The following is a 15,999-nucleotide window of genomic DNA, read 5'->3' as shown; positions in this document are numbered from 1 at the left end:
TGTCTGTATAACTCTTGATTGGAACATTCGATGTTGCTTTTGTGAGTTCCTAAATCCAATCCTCTCTGATGATGTACATGAATGTGCATCTGATGGATGTTTTCCAGCACCTTTTTGTTGCCTCAATTAAGGGATAATGAACAAGAATTGTTCCTATTTGTAAAACATCTCCTGCTATTTCCTGCTTCCCAATTGGTTGGACAATGTGTCTTAATTAAGCACAAAGCCTTGCAACATCATTCAGGGGAGAGAGACCAAGACTGGAAAGAGAGGAAGAAAAGGAGGAGAAAGGGAGAGGTGAGGGGATTTTGTACTTTTGGTGACTTCCCTGAGGACGCATATTTGATTTGTTGCAGTAATGGTCACACCTTGCAGTTTTCTCTGAGTCTGATTCTGGGGGAACGGATGAGGACATCGGAGCAATCTCCATTCAGATCCACAACTCGATAGAATACCAAAATCGATGCCTCAGGGAATAAGAAATGAGATGCGGAGCCTTTCGTTTTTAGTCACCAGACAAAATCCAGTCCATCTCCCAAGGTGCAAAGGGAAATAACCATCATCTGATGCCTGTGTAACATAAGCTTGCAGACAGCACATAAGAAAAGTAAATAAAATAAAATAGAATAAAATAGAATAAAATATAAAATAAAATAAAATAAAATAAAATAAAATAAAATAAAATAAAATAAAATAAAATAAAATAAAATAAAATAAAGGACATCACACTATGTGTTTCTCAACAGAAATACACAGGAAAGATGAGGTCAAAAATTTTTACTAACCTCATCATTTCGGGTTGATATATACCTGGGTGGGGGTGAAGTTGTCTTTGCACTGCCTCTGCTGCTGTGTGAAAGGAGAGTGGGCATGTCATGCCATCTTTCACCAGCACACAGTTCATTTGATTATATGATTTTCAAATCAAATCCACCCAGATCTGCAGAAAAGCGTATACCATGAAATTTCGTGTTTTAGCCCAATTAAGAGCATTATGGAGTGCCATCTATTCTGCCTGTGAAAAAGCAGCTTTGGCCTGATCTTTAGCCTCTAAGATCACCGTCACCCCATCAAACATGTTTCGTCCCCTCTGTTTAAACCCCAGGGTGGGTTTCTGCTCGGCTCGTGCTCCTCCGAGCCCAGGTCTATGAGCCCGGCTGCTCGCCCTGCCGCACGTGCAGTCTCCAGCGAAGGGCGAGGTGTGACACTCGTGGGCAGGCTCGGGCTGTGTGCCGCCATCAGATCCCATTCCCAGCTCACACTTGCAGCCTCTGCCAAATTCTGTCATCCACAAAGGACGAGGGGCAACCGCAGGAAATCCTTACCCTGCCCGTGGAGCCTGGCCCCTGCTTTAAGTGGAGCCATATGTTTAATGCTTAACACACAATGCTGTCAGTGGAGGAAGGCGATAGGAGTTTTTGGAGCTGTGTTACACATGCAAATATCATCTGTGAAAGGCAGCTCTGTCTCCCTTAACACTGCTTGTAATCCTGATGTCATCCTCTTCACTCACACGGTGTTTATTTTGTCACTGTGCATCTCAGCACAAGACTAAAACCATGCGGGGCAGCAGTGCTGCGCAAGTGTCCCGAAGCCAAATCTTCATCCCCACAGAATACACGTGTTTAAATATAGAAACTGGGAGGCATGACAGAAAGATGAGGGAATTGCATCTGGTCTTTGTCATCTTCATGTAACTCTGTAGTGGCATCTGTGAGCTGAGAGCAGCTCCAGCTGAAATAACTGGCCAACCCTTCCTGTCTTCTGGGATATCCTGGGCAAACCCATGCCCCGAGCTGTGCTGTTTCTTTAGATTTGCTCCAAGGAAGCTGGGAGCTAAACTTGGATCTGTGCAGCAAAAATATTTCTTTAGCTCTAGTGTACCTAATCCATCTGTAGCCGAGAATGAGGAGGCACTGGGAGAGGTTAAACTCCATGACTTGGATAAACTCCATGATGTGGATAAAAGAAGGCGCGTTAACCTATCTGGATCCTGACACATTTTTTGGTACACAAAATAGCAAGCAGGAGCATAAACATCTCCCATTACTTTGCCTCAAAGCCACGATCTGCAAGCACCTTGCCAGATAAGAAAGAGCAGCTGAATTTCCATGGTCCCCTCAAACCCCAGCTTCTCTGAAGCTGCCAGTGAAAGGATGGGCCACTTTGTTCTCTGTTGATACCATGTAAAATGTGCTTAGATGCTCTAGAGATGGAGGCTCCTGTAACAAGGAGATAAGCTCGAGGTACTGGCAGCTCTGGTGATAGGGACAGGGATGTTTGAGTGCTGGACACAATACTGAGGCTCTCAGGAAGACATCAAATGGGCTGATAAGGATATTCCCCATCCATGCGGAGCTGAGACCCAGTGGCCAGACCTTTATCTTTCCCCCAGATGGGCTCCCCACTCTCCTTTGTGAGGAAAAAAAAAAAAAAAAACCTTGTGCTTAGAATAAGGAAAATAAAAGGAGCCAAACATACCCAGGGTGCTGCTTCCTTAGGAGGGGCCATGCCAGCTCTGCGCTCTTTCCCCTTATTCCCCCCTTTCCTTCTTAACACCCCATCTTCTCCTGGCTCTTCCTCTCCTGTCCCTGTTCTCCTGCCTGTGCCTTGCCTCAGGAGTCAGCAAAGCCAGCAACTTCCTACGCAGGAGCACAGCTGCTCTGTGCACAGGAGGTGCCATAGGGTTCTTCCTTTTTTCCCACTGTAACTTAAAAAAAAAAATCTGCTAGCCACTCAATAATTAATGCTTCTGAGCACTGATTCAGCATGTCAGGAAGAGAATTTTGCACTCTTATTGTAGTCTTTTGTAATTGAATCTTATGCTGTTATATTAGTGTGGCCCCAGGTGAGTATGCAATAGCTGAGGGGGGAAAAAAAGGTAAGATAAAGGAATTACAATAGAGCCAAGCTAATGTGAGAACAAGGCAATGTCTTCTGTGCCTCAAGGTGTTAAGTTAATCTCTGATAAGTTATTAACTTATTAATGGGCTGAGAAGGGATGAACTACTTTTCATCCAAAGTCCCAAGTGCTCCTCATCTGCTTCCACATACTTCTCCTTGTCAACCAATTCTCCTTCAGCGCTGCTCTCCGCTGCTCTGCCTTCCTTCCTCCGTGTATCCTATTTCAGCCGAAATGAACTCCGCTCAGAAGAGCTTCTCCATGGAGCCATCAGATCGTGCTCAAAGCCTGGGACATGGGGACTGCAGAAAAGATTCAGGGGCAGAAATCGAGAGGATGAAAGCTAAAGAAGGCATTACAGAAGTTTCTAATTAATCTTTCCTTCTTTTGTTGACTGATCACTGATGTGGAAAAGCAAAGCGAAAGGCAAGAGGTCCTCACATTGAACAAAGGGACTCAGAGTCACATGCACGCATCCCAGCTCTATGTCAGCACTGTGTTCATGGGGAGTATTTCCACACTTGAAGACTGATGTATGATTCATTATCTGGGACCGTGACATTTGCCAGCACTCCTTCTGAGGTCTTCTGAACAGTTCTCACTGATTCCAGTTTCTCCAAAAAAAAAAACTGAGCAGAAATTTAAAGCTGATGAAATGCAACAAAATTCTAAAAAGTCCAGGGAGAAGCTTCTGCTGAGGAAGGAGGGCCAGGAGTCAACTTTTTGGGCAAGTGGGGTTCATAGCTGTGTCAGCTGCTTATATGCTTGTTGTTGCAGGGGATCTCTTGGGAATTAAGGTCTGGTCCCAGCTCACCCTCAGGGGATTCACATCAGGGTCAGCACATCAACACAGCAGGCTTCTGACATCATGACTGGACCAGAACCTCCCTGCAACACCCTGCCAGAACATGACATTTTTTCTGCAGTGTTAAAAGCAATCTGTGCTTTCAATCTTCCCTTCCAAGCTCAGACTCCGGTGCTGAGGTTGCAGGAAGCAGATAAAAAGGATAAAGTGCATTATAATCCGCAGAAGATGATGAACCTTATAATTCTTCCATGCACAAAAACAGTGACCTTTCAGCTGGCAAAAGGCACTGGCCATCACGTGCCTTAGCACAAGGCAGGAGGGGGATGGAAAGCAACCATCAGCCAACTTTGGAAAAACACCCAAGGGATCTTCATTGAATCAGCTGAGGCTTCAGCCCAATTCTCTCCGTTTGCTCAGAGACAGGTTGGCATCTCTGTCTGTGCTGCTGCTGCTGCACGGGGTAGAAAGCTCACTGGAGCATGAAAGAGATTGTGATAAAGATACACTGACTGCCATCCTCCTTCCACTGGAAACAGGCTCAGCTTTCATATCCAGATGACATCTCAAACACCAGCACCAGAAAAGGGGGAGGGAGGGAGCTGCTCTTTCTTTGCCCTTTCTGTTTTTGATATTGTGATTATTATTTGCAATTATTTATCATTAGGGTGGCTTCTCAGGTATATAAACAGAAGCAGAAGTAGTCCCATTTCCCTCCCCTGCTTCAGTGCATAAACCTCTTTCATGCTGCACCCAAGCTGGTTGAATTGTTCGTGAGATAAAAGCCTTTGTAGAAGATTCCCCTGCATTCCCATTTTGTGAGCTATTCCCATGCCAGTTCTGCTTTCCAGCAATATCAGCTGTGCATATAAATTCTCAGGCTCATCTGGATGAATCCTCTTCTGCCAGACGGCTGTTTGAAAGCATTCCCTGAGACCACGTGCCGTTTTCTCTGTGGAGGCTGGCTGGCACCGATGGTCCCTGGGATGCTGCTGCCCTGCCAGGACGCAATGCGCTTGTCGCTGTGATGGGGAAGGGGTAAAACACCTTAGGCCAGTTCATATGCAGGCTTTTCTAGACTTTGCCAGGTGACAGCCATTTCAAGATGGTCTTCCTGTCAGCTTAAGTTCATAATTCATGCCAGCTGCATAGGAGGGTACCATAGGAAGCATTACCAAAATAATTTCTGTGTCACGAAGCAGTTACACTCAGAAAAGCAAAACTGGGTCTTACAGGCATCCAGCCAGCAAGAAGAAATGACCCACAGAAAACCAGGTCAAAATCTGCACTCTGTCCCAGATTCCTTATGAAACCTTTGGTGTGTTGCTTCACTGATCCTCATTTCTTCTCCTTCCACCACAGTACCTGTGCCGATAAAACAGCACTGCCCCATCTCACAACGGTGCTGTGAGGATAAACACCCAGTGACCAGGTCCTTGCATCCTCCAGCAGAAAAGACCACCAAACACTTCTGAGAAACAATTTTACTCCACCAAGGCATTACGAGCATTGCCAGGGATGGAGAAAAGCGAGACCTGATCGTTGGTATCCTGCCCCAGCGAGTGACTTTGGGAAAGAGCAAGGGAGACATTGCACATCCTACCAACCGTGATCCAAATCATCATTCTCATTCATGTTTATGAAGTGTCAAGATCTGCAAGCATTTTTACAAAGGCGCAGTGCTTGGCCAAATACACAAGAATCAAAAGGAAATGATCAAAACCTCATGACTCTGACCACAGCATAAACACAGAGAAGCAATCCCAAACCACAGCCAATGCCTCACTGTCAGATGGAGAAAATCATCCAAGCAGACTCCCAAGTGGTAAACTCCAGTGACAAACGGAGGCCGGCCTCCTCATGGACATGGGAACACAGGGGTCCTGTGTGATCTCCACATGAAACTGTGAATCATCCATAGCTCTATAATGGCTTCAGAACAAATAATGCTTCCCCATGAACATGAGTAGGGATCTGAGGCCTCCTTTTAATGCAGGAGTGAGCGTGAAGTAGTTGGTGCTCTGTTACCCCACAGGGTCACACCGACTCATGTCGGTGCATGTGGAATAGAAAGCTGAACACTGATTTACTGCCTTCCTCTGCTCAAAGCCAGTCTGTCCAGGAGGGCCTAACTGACCACCACTGGACTACACCAAAATAAATCCAGCCTAAGCTTGCATCTACAAGGAAATTTGGTCACACATCTTTTGGGTTGGAGCATGCTCCCATCTGCCTGGTTCCACCGAGCAGACCAACTCCTGAAGGTGCTAACCTGCTACGAGGTATGGAGCCCGGCACACAAGAGCAGTTCAAGCAAATTCAGGTGTGGTTTCCCTTGCTTATCAATACTTGTTGCTAGGCAGGGGAAATGTCACTTACACCTTCCATGCCCCTCTGCCTTGGATGGTATACAAAACAGAGAGGATACCTAACATGCAACTGCATGCTCTCCCCTGAAGATAGCAATGGAAGTCACTGTGCTTGTATTACTTCCTATGTCCCTAAACCTGCATTTACAGAGCCTTTTTTGTCCCCAGAATTATTGCCCTCTGATGCAGCATTATCCCATGTTGACTTGTTGTCATATTCATGACAGCATTACAGTCCCTGGGGAAAAAGGGCTCCTGGCAGTACTGCTTTGAGAGACCCTTTATTATATTGACACCAACAGAGATTGCCTCTTTGATAAATGAGCATGTACCTATGAATAAATACAGGAGTACATTTTATATGTATTGTATATCTGCAGTGACAGAGTAGAGGTTTGTGCGGGCTTGTGCTTTTAATATGCATGGAGGACACAAGGCAATAGTAACTGGCAACTGTAGGTTGCTGTGTATATATTCCAATGACAAGTGGAGGATCCCGAACAGCCATCTAGACAAGATGTTCCCATTGCATTTGTTCTTTGCAGTAACTGGGATATACCCATCCTGCAGTCTGACTGGGTAAGATGCTGTTTAGATGCATCAGGACCTCTCTATCAACGTGAATTTGTTATCTCAGTTCTGCTGGCCTGCTTTCTGGTCTCTCCTGATGCAAGAAAGCTAAAGAAGGTGAAGGTTTCTATGTATTCCCAGACTAACACAAAGAAATTGCCTGCATTAAAATTATTGTCCTCTTGGGATATCCTCCTGAAGGAGCCGTGTAAGCGTGGGTTTGTTGCTGGGGTGCTTTGGTGCCAGCACACCAGTGGCTGTGAAGAAACGGGTCCAAAATGGTTCAAGGAACAGTGCCCGACTCCACAATCTATTTTGGTTGCCTAAGGCTCCAGAGGAAAGGCACTACTTTTTCTACAACCCCAGGTCTGAGAGCCCCCACCAACCCACACCTGAGGGAGGTAGCTGTATGCTACCCTGCATGGAGAGCAGAGCAGGAAACTGCCGTGCAGAAAGCATCCCTTACAAGAAGCCAGAGCAGGCAGAGAACACCATTTCACTGAAGTGGAAAAAATCCTTCCCTCAGTGCTTAACTGGGAGGTGTCAGGGAGTCAGCCCCAGACAGACTCCATCCTCTAACCTGACTGTGCAAGAGGGGAATTGGGAGGGAAGGGAGAGAGCACCCTAGCCGTGCTTGTATCTCCCCAAAACAAGCTCATAGTCCCCAGAGGAGGGAATAGCAACCTGCCCCTTGCCTGGCACCTCCCTGCCTGACACCTTGCCTCTGCCTGGGAGCAAAGCAAACTCATTTCCCAGCTCCTTCTGACCCTGCCTGAATGCCTTCTTGTTATATTCTCTGAAAAGTTTAAAAGTTGTCTTTGAATACCATAACAGCAAGGTGATGGTTACCAAGGGAACAGGCTGGGAGAAGGTCAGGCTTTTCTGGGTATTTTTTCATGCTTTGGCTGAAAGTTTTTCCAGAGCAATTAGGCCAATGTCTTTCCATCCTGGATAAGCAAAGCCTTCACCCACTTGGAAGAGGACTGATATGAGCGGATGGACGCTCAGATTTCCCACACCTGCACACCACCTTCTGGGGCAGTTACCCTCAAAATCGCCTGTGATGAGAGAATACCATTGTACCATCAGCAGCTGTGCTTTCAATCCAGGGACAAAACTAGGAGACCCCTGCGGTGATGAGTTTAAAACTGAATTTGCTTGGAGGCCGCGGTGGAGGTACAGAGTAAAAATATCCCCAGAGCATAAAATAGAAAACTGAGCCAGCAACTTGCCTGAAGTAAATCAGCACAGCCTGTTACATTGCCGTGGAGCTTTGCTGCTTTCACCAAGAGAAAATTCAGCTCTCCAGGAAAGACAGTAAAGCTGAGGTATAAACATAAACTCTCACATACCGGGGCATCGTGCAGCCACAAAGTGACAGGGTGTGGAACAATTTCTGCTGCCACAGGAGGCCCCAGACATGGAGTTAAAACTGAGGTAGCTGAAGCAGGGCAGAGTCTGATGCTGCCTTTCATGTGCTAATTGCTTATCACGGTTATCTCCTGGCCACAGAGGACAGTGGACCTCTTTTAGGAAGGTGGTTATCCAATGACTGGGTTCATTTTTAAGCTGTTTTTCAAGCTTTTGGTTTTGACTGCTGGAGAAGGTGGGCTGTCTAAGTGGGTGAAGTTTGGGTACAGCAGCACGTGGTAATGTATTGCACTACTGCTACCAGTGATATCTTTGGTTTGTAGTGTCTTTGTTATCCCAGCGGGCTGCCTGAGTTAAGCAGGATATAGGAACCAGGGAATGGCCATTTTAAGTTCCTCGTGTATGTTAAATGCCAGCTGCTGCCAGCCTTTCTCCTCTAAGAGCCCTGCCAGACTACTTAACCCTCAGCACATCGGTTTGGATCTCTTTCAAACTCCTTCACTAGGAAAACCACTTTTGCTAATGAAAATCTATAGCTTTGCTGGCTCTAATTGTGAGTCATGCTAGTGGGGGTCTCAGGAGACCCTTTTTCTGTGTAGCAGAGCCACTTGACGTTAGTCAACATTAGTTGCCCTTCCAGTCCCTGGTAGGGTCAGGCAAACAAGCTCCCCCTCCTGCAAGCAAAGAGCTGGCACTACTGAACATCCAAACGTCAAGGCAGGTCAGCCAAGGTGTAATGGTCTCACATGGCATCACCATGAGCTGCAGTGCTTTGTACCGGTGGCCAAACAGACCACTGCTGGGAACAAAACTCTTCCCGGCTCTAAAAGCAGCAAACGCAAATCAAAACTCTTACCTCCAGCTCGGCCTTCACAAAAGAAAGCCCAGCATTAGCTGGGCTGATCCGTCAATGACATACGGTTTTGAAAGAACAGGTTTTGGTTTGCAGACAAATATATGTTCCCAGCACCGAGGCGCATTGTGACTTGTGCTGAAATGGATGTTTTAGTGCTGAATTGCTGGGACTGGAGGCTTTTATCTCCTCTTTCTCAAGCAAAAAGTCAGTGCAAGTAGCCTTCATAATTTGTCCGTGCACAGCCCTCATGCCAACACGTGCGTGTGCAGGGGGCATGTGAGCAGGGGGAGACTGCAGATGCAGGCAGCCCTGAGCACAGCCCTCACCAGCACACATTCATCAGCTGTTGGACAGGCACTCTTTCAGCTGATTTACTGATATTTAATATTTAAACACCAGGTGATCCTTCAGCCCTGGTGAGTAGGTGTTCAATGACAACAGAGAGGAACCATTTCCTGGCAGCCCACCCAGCCTCCTCCATCACTCGATGCCAGTGCAGAGCCCTCTCCTCTCCTCATTCCCCGAGCTCGCTGGGGGGCATGTCACACGCAGCTCAGCTCCTCCAGCCCTCACCACCCTTCCCAACCACGTCAGAGACCTCTCAGCATCAGGACCCAGCAAAGAGAAATGCTACCTAAGGAAGCAGTTGGTCTCCCTGCATTCACCGTGGGAGGAGGTTAATTTGAAATAAATAATAAAATAAAATAAAATAAAATAAAATAAAATAAAATAAAACAAAACAAGACAAAACAAAATAAAATAAAATAAAATAAAAAATAAACAATAATGACAAAGTTTTGTTCCCCTCCCACCACCCTGTGGGATGAGCAACCTGCCCACTGCTGATGTCTGTATCTTTCTCAGTGTCATCTTTTGCATTTAGCCTCATCCTAACATTGCTCTTCAGTCCATCTTAACATTGCCCTTTCTTAGCAAGCAGGGACACTGCCCGGCATCTAACAAACTGTATCCCTGCCTTCATTGCCTTTGAAATAGTAATTCTCTGTCCTGACACATTTGGCTGGTGCATAGGGGACCTTGTCAGCTTAAAAATCACTGCCACACTTCTGGGACTCTGAATCCAGCGGCACCTGAGATGACTGAAACAGGAAGAGTTTTTGAAAACCAATTTGCTCTCCACTCTTTCTACCTCTTTGTTTGCATTTTCAATTTCTCTCAGCTTGGGGGATGAGGCTCAGCGTTAGTCTCACGTTTATCAGTGCTTGGCTCTCAGATTGTCACTCTCCAGCCTCGTCTGCAGGCCCTGCAGGTGGCACTTCCCTCCTCCTAAAGAAATAGCACCCCCACAATTTTTCTTCCAACTCCTGTCCAAAAAATAAATTGTGCGGGAATGTTTCTGATGGTGTCAGGCTTTGTAATAGTTCATTCATTTCAACCCTAAATTTGGGACTGAATTTGAGCTGGCAGTAGCTATTTAATATACAGGACCTGTCTTATTACATCTCCGTCTAATGCATATTTGGGAGCTTTCCCTGAAAGCTCTTGTATAAAGGAGTATTATGACATCAGGAAGTCTAAAAGTACCTGAACTGCAGATGTGATAAATTCAGCAGGATGATACGTGCCTGGAATTTGTACTTGCCTTTTCCATTGGCAAATGGCCGCCTGGGCTCTGTCCCCTGGGATAGCTGTAGAGAACAGCCAGTTTGATGAGCCTAACCAGCCATTGGATGTCACTTTGGCTCCACACTAATTCAAGGGAAACAGCATTTATCTGGCAGCCAGGCAGCCAGCTCTTCGGCAGCTGAGAGTTTAATTATCAAAGGTTCAGGCGAATCTTGCTCTTGCTATCTCTGACCAGCTGCCGCAGAAAAAAAGACCTTCTGGCCCCATCCAGAAGTTTGCGAAGCTCTTGCAAGTTGCCTTTTGCTGTTAAAATTACTCCCAACCCATTTGCCCTTTCCTGTGAAAGCTCTGGGCTGGATGCCACTAGGAAAAGGAAAAAGGGAAAACAATACACTGGGGAAGGGCTCTTGGCGAATGGGGCTGAGCAGGTGGAAGAAGGGAATGGGAGCACTGGGCAGACTCCAGCTGGTGCTTTGTTCCAGCTTGGGAGTTCCCACTGGTAGATGGACACAGGCATGGCTTCCTCTGCAAGCAGCAGGCCATTCACTCACAGTCTTGCTCTGAAATGATGGAGCAGAGCCACTTGCATTCAGTCCAGGCGAGCCCTGGTTCCACTGCTGGACCTCAGCACCAGCTGTCTCAACACAAAAAGCAGGGGTTATGTCTTCCCACCCTGCCCCACTTCCAGGGCTTGGGGACTCCTGGATTCCTCTCCCAGCTTCACCATCAACCACAATCAGCCTGAAAACAAAGGCTGTTGGTATTCTCCCAGGTTCTGCTCTGTATCCAGATGTATGGTGTGAGCTAGACACTCCTCCAGACCAGAATGAGGTGTGATTTCCTATAGATCCTTTGTGCTTTCATGGCAGGGATGTCCCTGCCCTTTCAGTCCTGCAGCGGCTGGTTAATAATGGGGCCACTTAAGTGCCTATCAAGAGAGTTTGTAACTAATGTGCTAGTGATGCACCTGCTTTTCCTTATTCTCAGGCTCTCTGCAGACACAATCAGACACAATCGGCCATTCTCAAGGCACATTTATCTTTTGAATATGAAGGCAAGAGACTCAATTATCTTTTTCAAAGGTAAGCTAAGATTCTGGCAAGCAAATTAGTTATCTCTCCATTCTTCCTCAAAATGCCATCAGGAACCATCATAAGCAAATACTATCAATCACTATCTGTTTTGCCTAGTTTGCCTGAGCTATCAGCAAGGATCTATGCAGGGAAATATGTTCTCTCCACTCCTCACCCAAGAAAAGGCTTTCCAAAGCCTGGGGGTGATTTCATTGGTACGACCCCAAGCCAATGTAGCTGGGTGGCTCAGAGCATGTGTGAACCTAAAGAAAGAGGATGGAGCAGGAACCCACAAATTGCTGTACCTGGTTGGGAACACAGGGCCCTCCCTGCCCCTTTCCCACCAACTCAAGCAAGTTTGGAAGCCACCCAGCCAACAGCTCCAGATAAAAAGGAGGCATACCTTAGAAAATTGAAGAAAGTTCCTTGTAGAAATTTGATCTTGGGCTCCCCCTCATAGTCCAGAGGCACTGTCACTGAGGCCAGGTTGCCTTGAGTGTCTCGCTTTTCCAACCTGCATGAACAAAAGTGTTTATTTAACACCATCTCTCCAGGGTTTCCTCAGCTCCCTAATCTCCAGACCTGACAGTTTACTTACAGCATCACCAACTGCAAACTGATTAGTCCAGTCCCCCTTCTCTTCTCCCCCATGGTTATCACTTTTATTAACAGCAAGGGAGTGATAATGGGGAAAGATGATCAAAGTGGCTGGTATTAACGCTGGGGATTAACGGTATTTATATTCCTGATCAGTGCACTCTCAGTGTGGAGAGGAAACTGCCACAAATCAGCCTTTTCCGGCTGAGAGTTGCTGCAGTGCCACTACCTAAATAGCTGCTGGCTAATGAGTCCTTTGCGGCTGGCTCAGGGAACAACTTGCTCACTCAGCTACTTCTCTTGCAGCCTAATGCACTCAGGTTTGCGTCCACAACAGCACTCAGGCACCGGGTCTTGGGTTTCCAACTGCTCTTGAAGGCAAGGTCCACTGCTGAAGTCAAACCTGGTGGTGCAGAACAAGCAACAGAACTGCTGTTGTGGCCATTTCGAGCTGGGATTTTATCATGCTATCACAGGGGAAAATGAACAATGTACATCCCGTGCTGGGATTTCGTGGAAAGTACAACCACAACAGAGGGTGAGGGAATAAGAAAAAACTCCATGCCAGGATTTACACATAGAACAGGAGACTGAAGTCCTCTGCAGCCATCCAGAGAGAATAGATGTGTTTAATAAAGCCATGTGCTGCTGTATATTGATTCCACTCAGATTTCAGAAGCAGCTCGGTGGCAGGCAGGGATGCGGGGAGAGGAAGCAGGACCTTGTTCAGCCTTGGTTGTTGGCCACAACACAGCAAACCGAGGTACAGAGGCTTCTTCTGGCAGGGGCTGGAGACCAGGGCAGTGGGCAGAGCAAATGGAGAGTACTGGGAACAGGGAGACAGGTAAGAAGCACCTTTGGGGATGCAGAATTTCATTTCACTTTGAAAAGTGAAGACATGAGGAAGCTGTCCACTTCTTTTCTGCCTCCCCTAAGCAGTCTTTAAGGTGTTACTTGGCCATCACCCTCAGAAAGCCAGCCCACTGGTAGGCCCCACTGTAACACCCCCTCCCAGAGAGCTGTGCATGGATGCTCAGAGGTCACCTGAGGAACCAAGACAATTCCTTTTGAAACCATCCAGTCCATGCAAGTTGGTCACACTTCAATACCGAGCCAAAGAAGTTCATCCAAAGCCAAAGTATTTGAAGAAATAAATACTTTACAAGGCATGAAAAGATGTCTTGCCCACCAGCTCTGAGCAGCTCTTGGTATCCAGAAATGTTCAACCTGGGTTTGATTTGCAAGTTTGAACACTACCGTCTGAGCCATAAGAAGCTTCCTTAAGAGAACTGTCTATCTGGATACTTGCTGAGACCCCATCTTCTTAATTATTACTATTAACAAATAAGGGATCTTAGATAATACCCTGTTTGTTTGCAAGTAATTTAGGGTCATTACTCCCTTCATGACCAGTTAGATGTCTTTGACTGTCTACACAACTATTTCTTCTCCCCTAGCCCCTTGTTGTTCATCACTCTGTTCCTCCTCTGTGCAGTGTAATAATGTTGAAAGGGTTTATTTGTATAATCTTAATAGGTTGCTGTGGAGATTATCATTATGTCACAAGTATTGGCCAGGGAGTTTTGGCTGAAGAATGAGTTACAAAGGGGCCATGAAGGTGAGCCCTGCTGTTTTAGTGCACACTCCCATCCTCCCACCCACACCACGGACCATCTGCATTCACACACATGCACAACCCCACCTGCAGATGTTGGTCCCACATGTGTAAACACAAGCTGACTTGTGCTGCCATAATCTCAGAGCAGACATTTTATCCACAAAGCAGGGCAGTGACAACTGAGAGGAGAAGAGGGTTTTTACCCATAGGAGGTAAAAGCCAAAAAAAAGAAACACAGTTGTGAACCACAGGAAAAGGCTAGAGCCGGTTGGGGTAAGGTAGAGGACAACATTAATGCTCCTAAGCCTCTTTTCCACCCATTCTTTAGCCTCTCCATCCCCTCTCTACACACACAGTAAAAATCCTCTTTACTTGCAGAACTCTGCAGGGCTTGCAAAGCCCTGGGTGAACCATGGGGACTAATCAATCCTACAAACAACCCATTTACTGATACTCACTCCTCAAAACTGCTGTAGATTACCCATCCGTCACAGGAAGTAACACCACTCAACCAAGATCTTCTTTTCAGAATCAAACCTTTTGTCCCCCAGGCTACTTCTAAGTTCACGACGGCCAGTACAGCCTGTCATGACTCCTTATACACGCTCCACCTTCAGCATGTATTTGTCAGCAGGTTGTGGTCTGCTCATATCTGGTGTATAACGAGAAGGAGCAAGCAAGAAATGAAGGCAAGTGTTTTCTCTGTGCGCCTGCGTCCATCCGAGGACAACAAAACCATTTAACAAGCTGCCCTCCTAGCCAGATCCAACTGAAGGTGATGCAGAAGAGCTGATTGGCACTAGTGGGCTCTGGATAAATGGAGCTCTTTGCCTTGGGATCACGAGCTCAGAGGAAGGTCAGTTCAGTGTTGACCACCATTCGTTAGCCTCTGGCAGCAGCTCAACAACTCCTGTGAAATAAGGAGCCGGTCTTGGCTCGGGGCCCGGTGGAACGAGTGGCTGTGTCACTGCAGTTGCTGTCCTCGCTGGACTCCTGGCTGGCTCCACAGGGGAACAACAAAGCAGTTTGGAGCCCACCCTCGTGGCTCAGCACCTCTCTGGGAGATCCGCCTGGAGTAACTAACACGGGAGGAGGTTCTGCTGTGCCTCGGTGTCACTGGGAGCAGGAACAACTCCCATTCTGGTGTGGGTAGGTGAAGACCAGGCAACACCAGGAAAAACTTAAAGTAACCAAAAGATCAAACTAAAATAGGAGGGGGTCAAAAGAAAAGGCCAAAAGAAAAACAAACCAAAATGACTACAGCACAGCTGAATTGTGAGGACAAGAGGTGGGGGGGGGCACGTGGTGAGGTTACAGTCTCATATGGAGACCCCTCTCCGACACATGACTGTTGCATACCTTTGACATTGATAGGGGAAGGAGATAAGCCTTTTAGCACCCTCCTAACTCCCTTTGCCCCATGCCCAAAGCAGGACTGTGGGGTCTGCAGCAGTAGAGCTGTAGTGCTCCTGCATTGCTGTGCCTGCATGAGACCCCGGGGAGGGAGGAAAGCACAACCGACATGAAATGTCCAGGTGGCCTGGGGGCCTCAAATTAAGCATTATTGTAGTAAATGCAATAAACCAGGTCACTATCACCTGCGTGAAATTCACTTATTGTTTTAAATCATCATTATCACAGTCATAATTAAAATCAAGCAACAGCTTAAAGAAACTAATGAATATTTTTATATGTGAACTTATCACAGGAAGGGAGAAAAAAACCTGTAAAGTGAAAATGTGCCTGTATTGCTAATAAATATTATTGGAGGGACTCCCAGCTTTTCACATTACCACAGTGTGATATGACAGCCTATAATGGATTACTCAACTGCCCGAAGCCATTGTAGGAATAAATCCCTTTTAATATTCATGTGCGGTCTTTGAGAAAATAGATGTAAGCAGTTAATACTTTTCTATAGACAAAACAATGCCGTTTATCAAAACAAAATGTGTGCTTGAAAACAAAACTCACAAAGCTCCTGGACTCATTCTTTTTCTGCAAATCAGAAAAAAAATAAGACCCCCAAAAAAAGACAGTTTGGGGCAAGACGGTGCACAAAAAGATGAGGAGGGGCAGGATATTAGCAAGGGTGGGTAGAAAGGGGAAAATGGCATAAGTAAAGGTAATGAGTAGTTTGTGAATCTGTCCTAGTAGGCAGGGCACCAGCGTTGTGCAGGAAGGTGTTGGGTGGCAGCGGGCTGCTGGCTGCCCTGTAGAGAACTCTTGGCACCAAAGGGAGAATATGGGC

At 46.6% G+C, this 15,999-nt stretch overlaps 1 long non-coding RNA gene across 1 annotated transcript in view; it reads right to left on the bottom strand.

The window, feature by feature from the left end:
- The window catches only part of LOC310880115, a 61,763-nt gene that overhangs the window by 1,909 nt on the left and 43,855 nt on the right, over nucleotides 1-15,999 (bottom strand). Inside the window, exons 8-9 of the long non-coding RNA XR_014571443.1 lie at nucleotides 12,132-14,400; nucleotides 11,937-12,047 (exon numbers count right to left, since the gene is read on the bottom strand). This is a non-coding gene — a long non-coding RNA (uncharacterized lncRNA). The remainder of the gene's footprint in view (nucleotides 1-11,936; nucleotides 12,048-12,131; nucleotides 14,401-15,999) is intronic.

The sequence above is a fragment of the Anser anser genome (assembly GCF_964211835.1).
Source record: "Anser anser genome assembly, chromosome: 12".
In the NCBI taxonomy this organism is placed as follows: domain Eukaryota; kingdom Metazoa; phylum Chordata; class Aves; order Anseriformes; family Anatidae; genus Anser; species Anser anser.
The sequence above is the reverse complement of the archived record's forward strand: the minus strand, read 5'-3'. Positions and strand labels throughout refer to the sequence as shown.